Source organism: Macaca mulatta, chromosome 16 (genome assembly GCF_049350105.2).
Source record: "Macaca mulatta isolate MMU2019108-1 chromosome 16, T2T-MMU8v2.0, whole genome shotgun sequence".
Lineage (NCBI taxonomy): Eukaryota > Metazoa > Chordata > Mammalia > Primates > Cercopithecidae > Macaca > Macaca mulatta.
This window is the reverse complement of record NC_133421.1, coordinates 43,811,277-43,816,658: the sequence shown is the minus strand read 5'-3', so window position 1 is coordinate 43,816,658 and position 5,382 is coordinate 43,811,277. Positions and strand designations below refer to the sequence as shown.

Here is a 5,382-nt window from a genome sequence, read left to right as displayed (position 1 = left end):
TGGGGGTGGGGATGGGGAGCCTTAATGAAAAATCTGTGTCTAGGCAGGCAATGCCTGAGCTAGGAGTGGGTTCACAGTAATCCAGGTCCCTGGCTGGCACATGAAGACAGATTTGAAATACTTTCCTTTCCAACTCTTCGCTAGCCAGTGCATGTGATGATGTTTGCCAAGACATGGCTCCTAGGGCTGGGAAAATATGTGAGATCATCTGCCAGATTCCCTCACTTGCTTCCTGTAACACAGCATTATCCCCATTTAATGAAGAGGAAAACTGAAGGAGAACTTGATATGTCACCATGCTCAGGGAGTCAGTGCCACTCCTGGAATCAGCATCAATATCTCCTGCTTCCCAGGGTGAGATTTTCCAGTGCTCCATGCTTCTGAGTGCTCTGCTTTCTACAGAAGCTATCGTTCTCTCCCCAAGACTGGCAGGTATTGGCTCTGCTTTTGGTCTTTACTGTTGATGAGGAGGTAAAATTATAGCTAATTTCCATACAAGTGGGTCCCCTTTTGGAAAAAGGAGCTGGCTAAACTCATAGACTTCAGCAGAATCTTGGGGTTATCCAGGAAGAGGAGGCCCTGTCTTTTTGAATCCATGTTTAAAAAGCTCTGCAGTTGGGGCTTACAGGGCTAGTGAGAGAGGGAAGTGAACTTGGGGCTCAGGGTAGGCATGCCTCTGAATACTGCCTTGTGATATTTTGGTAGTGGGTTCTAGGAGCTGGGTCCCTGGGCCTCCCACTCTGTCTTCTTGACCAAATATCTTCAGTAAGCTCCAGCTGACCCCATTCTTCCTATGAGTGGCTGCCTCTCCTCCACCCCACCATCGCTTCTTGCCTGGATTATTGCAGATACCTGCTCTCAGGTCCTCCTTTCCACATTCCATCCTGATGTAGCCAGAAGCTCTGTCTTCCTCATGCATACCTCTGATTAGGCTGCGTCTCTTCCCCACTAATTCACACACCTTCAGTGTCTTCCTCTGACCTTCAGAACTGAACCCGACTCTCCTTGTTGACATTCAAGATCCTCCAAAATGTAGCTCCAAGCTTGCATTCTAAAATTTTTAAATGTTTTTCCTATTATTGGACCAAATTCCAGCCAGACAAGAGTTCTGCTTCTTTCCTACTCTTCTGTCCACCCTAAATCATCTCAGTCAAACCTCTCCTTTGATCTCACCCCACCATTTAAGAGAGGTTCTCCTTATGCCTCTTCTTCACTGAGAAGTGTAACCTGACCACTGAATCTATTGCCACCTGCTCTTCCTCTAAGGTTTCAATTCACCATTGGTATTCCTCTGAATTTGAGGATAGGTTGAATGGGACTGACTGCAGCCAGGGAGAATATTTCAGAGGCTATTGCTACAGATTGGGTGGGAAAGTTCCCCTGGTAGGAAAGAAGGTGTGGTGGGCAGGAAAGGAAGGAAATGGCTGTGGGCTGATGCTGAACAAGTGACCATAGTCCTTTGTCCCAGGAAGTTGGAATTAGGGTCTAGAATCACAGTGCCAGAGCAGTCTTGTCTGTCTTGAACCTGCATGGAGACCAGCCAAGTCGAAAGACCATTCTTTGGGATTATGGCCTCCACTTCCTAAAGCCATGCCCTCACACCCAGCTTCATTCTTCCAGCTTCATCTTTTTCAGAAAGAAAATATAACTGCCCAATTTTATTTTGATGCATTTATACTTACTTATTTATTAGAGAAGGTTTTTGGGAACCAGACCTAAGCCTGTCATAAACAGGCCTTAAAGAAACTGGCCATAAACAGGATTTCTGCAAAAATGTGACGTGCTCATGATGGCTATTATGCACACTGCTAGAAGTTGTTGGTTTACTGGAGCAGGGCAAGGAATGCCTGGCCCGCCTGGAGCGGAAAACTGCTCAAACCACAAGCAATAGCACACTCCTTGAAGTTGTTGGTTTACTGGAGCAGGGCAAGGAATGCCTGGCCTGCCTGGAGCGGAAAACTGCTCAAACCACAAGCAATAGCACACTCCTTGAAGTTGTTGGTTTACTGGAGCAGGGCAAGGAATGCCTGGCCCGCCTGGAGCAGAAAACTGCTCACATCACAAGCAATAGCATGAGCGGCCTGTGCCTTAACAACATGTTTTTTGCTGCAGGTAATCAGCCAGAGCCTATTTCTCTACTCCTTGCTAAGAACGCTTTGTCTCCCATAAGGAATGCTTTTAGCTAATCTATAACCTATAGGAACAATGTTTATCACTGGCTTACTGTCAATAAATATGCGGGTCAAACTCTGTTTGTGGCTCTCAGCTCTGAAGACTGCCAGCTCCCTGATTCTATTTCTGTGTCTTTATCTTCAATTCCTCTAGCGCCGCTGGGCTGGGGTCTCCACGCCCGAGCTGGTTTTAGCAGAAGGTCTTACTTTGTTCCCCAGGGTGGAATGCAATGGCATGCTCACAGCACACTGCAGCCTCAATCTCCTGGCTCAAGCAATCCTCCCCCCCTCAGCCTCCCTAGAAGCTGGGAATACAGGTGTATGTCACCATGCCCAGCTAATTTTTGTATTTTTTATAGAGAGAGGGCTGTGCCATGTTGCCCAGGCTCATCTCAAACTCCCAGGTTCAAGTGATCCACCCTCCTTGGGCTCCTAAAATAGTGGATTACAGATGTGAGCCAGGATGCTGGACCAACTGCCTAATTTTATAAACAAAATGTTTTCTTGAAAATCCCAGAGTTATACAATAGAGTAGACCTCGTCCCAAAACTGGTATCCTGGAAAGAGCCCGGAGACTGGCTTTGGTGGCCTAGAATTCCAGTTCTGGCTTGTACCAACCTGGTTTCTCTTGAAACATATTCCCATTTTTTAGGGAAAAAAAATTTCCCCTAAATTCTGAAGGCTCTTATTGCAGTGACATTCTGAGGGCCCTTATTGATCAGATTGTCCTGGAGATTGTTAACTTTCCTGAAAGGAGAGAGAGGCCTTACCTGGCTCAGCAAACACCTGGGAACTCATGGTGGCAGCCGACACAGAAGAGCTGGGGAGACCTTCATGTTAGAGGGCAAGAGTTGGAGGTTTCTGGGATTTTCTTGGCCTCTCTGCTTCTTTGGCTGCCTTACTTAATTTTTTAAACCAAATCATGATGTTATTTTATAGGACAGAAAAAATTAGGGAGAAGAGAGGGAATTCCTTCGCAGAATTATTGTCAAAGAATTATGAGATGAGATCCAAAATCTGCAGAGTAGGCATTGGGTCCTGGGGACGTTTCCAAGAAATTGAAAAGGGAAGCAGTGGGCTGGGACTGGGCACATTTTCCATACATTGCTGAGACTACTGGGGATGGAATAGGAAAGGGAGGTGCAGTTATGCCCAGCCTAAAAAGAGGAAGTGCTCCGAGCTGGATCATCTCATGGGCTGCACTTCCTTTGCACTTAAGTGTTTTTTGTAGAAAAGAGAGGAAGAAAGTAAATTGTGGTCATCGGAGAGGTGAGTAGATCCAAAATTTGCACTATCCTCAACTCTGTCAGCATCTTCGTTGTGGACTTAACCATGGCTGAGATTCCAACCAGAGATTAGAAAAACCTGTGTATTTCTAAACCTTGCTAGCAGGGTTCTAAGTGATACCACTCTTCACAACCCAAGGTGGTATTAATTAGAACTTTGGCTGAAAGTGGGACGCCAGGAATCCTACAGATATAAAGCTATCTTATATTCCCCAGGAACGCAGAACCATTTGATGGGAGTAAACCCAAAAACATGGACTCCCAGCTTTGTTCTTTGTCTTAGATTCCCTCTGAGACAGCACAATTTGAGGAAGAATTAAATAGGACCTGAGAACTGTTGTCTTCCACCCTGTCCTTTCTCAAAAAAACTGAGACCTGAGGACAGAAACAAAGGCTTTATCTTATCTTTTTCTTAGTATCAGAGGATATGTGATGCTGGGTAGCACATGAAGATCTTGGAGTACTATGGTTTTCAAACCTTGCTTTAGTTGTCAAAGTCTTTCCCCAAGTAAAATCAAAGGGGAATTCCAGTATATCACCAGGGCCAGTGGAGTGGTCTGTGTGATGCAGGAGCTGGAGGCCCCTGTCCCTCTCACCCAGCTCCAGGGAAAAACAAAGTGTGGGACAGACTGATCCATTAAAGCTCTCTCTCCCAAAAATGCATATCAAGGCACGGTATCTGATGCAATATTAGTAGACAAATTGACATAGCTTCTACTTGCTCCAGTGGATGGTTGGTGCAGGGCTGAGAAATTCAGTATCATAGCTGCATCAAATGCCAGCTTGGAAGCATGTCATGGATGTTTGTGTAGTTACCCCTGCACTGCACACTCATCCCTGCCTCCATCTTGCTCATGCAGATACTCACCATTAACTCCTTGAATTCTTGTCTTTTTCTTCCTCCATTATTCCAAATTCTGGAAATTATTGCTAACTTGACTTCCATCCTCCCTCCTCCATGTAGTCCTACTAGACTGCTCAGATTTGATTAGACAACACCCTTTCTGTGCCTGAGTTGTACATTTCATTTATTTGACAGTAAACCTGCCATGCCAGGCCTGTGTTTTCTTTTCTAATCAAAAGAGGAAGTTTTCCTTAGGCCCTCTGCGGACCAGCAGTCTTCACTGAAAACCTGCGAATGACATATGGGCATAGAAGAAGGCACAGGAGCCTTGCCCAGAGGGGACCAGCATTCTCTTTTGGATGTTAGATCAAGGAAAAGTCAAGAGCTGTAACCTTCAACTGAACTTCCTCTAGGTAAAGCCTTAGGTTATATTTGTCCCGAGGCCAGGCAAAATGCCCACTTGTATCTATTAGACTGATTCCCTATGTGTACGACTCTTAGCGGTGGATCGCTCGGCTCGTGCGTCGATGAAGAACGCAGCTAGCTGCGAGAATTAATGTGAATTGCAGGACACATTGATCATCGACACTTCGAACGCACTTGCGGCCCCGGGGTTCCTCCCGGGGCTACGCCTGTCTGAGCAGTGACACAGACCAGTTCTCTGTCCGGGATGAAACTGAAGTCATCTGCCTCCTAGATCAGTGCCCTTCCTAATATCTCACTCTGTTCTTCATATTGCCTTGTGCCATTGCCACCACACAGTCCAAGGGGGACGGCCTTATGAATGGTGCCCCTGGGAGCTTTGCATGCAGTGGCCCTGCTGGGCATGCATGACACAGTAAGCCACTGGCCCTTCAGATCAATGGCCTTAGACCATGCAGAGTTACACCAGCAGGGCCCCTGTGACCCTTTTCTACCCTTGGGGACATAGTTGGTCTCTGCATTCAGGTACATGGGTAATGTAACCAATGGAAATGCAAGCTCACTGTGTATGCTGAAGGGGAATCCTGATTTAAGTTGCTTATACAGGAAAATGAGGGCCTGTCCATTTGACTGGAAGTTCTCAAGCTGGTGAAGTTAA

General features: G+C 46.3%; 1 non-coding gene across 1 annotated transcript; it reads left to right on the top strand.

Moving 5' to 3' along the window:
- The first annotated feature begins 4,793 nt into the window (after positions 1 to 4,793).
- On the top strand, positions 4,794 to 4,947 carry LOC114673268 (5.8S ribosomal RNA). Its single transcript, XR_003723992.2, has one exon. It is a non-coding gene; the product is annotated as a 5.8S ribosomal RNA (ribosomal RNA).
- Positions 4,948 to 5,382: the final 435 nt, after the last annotated feature.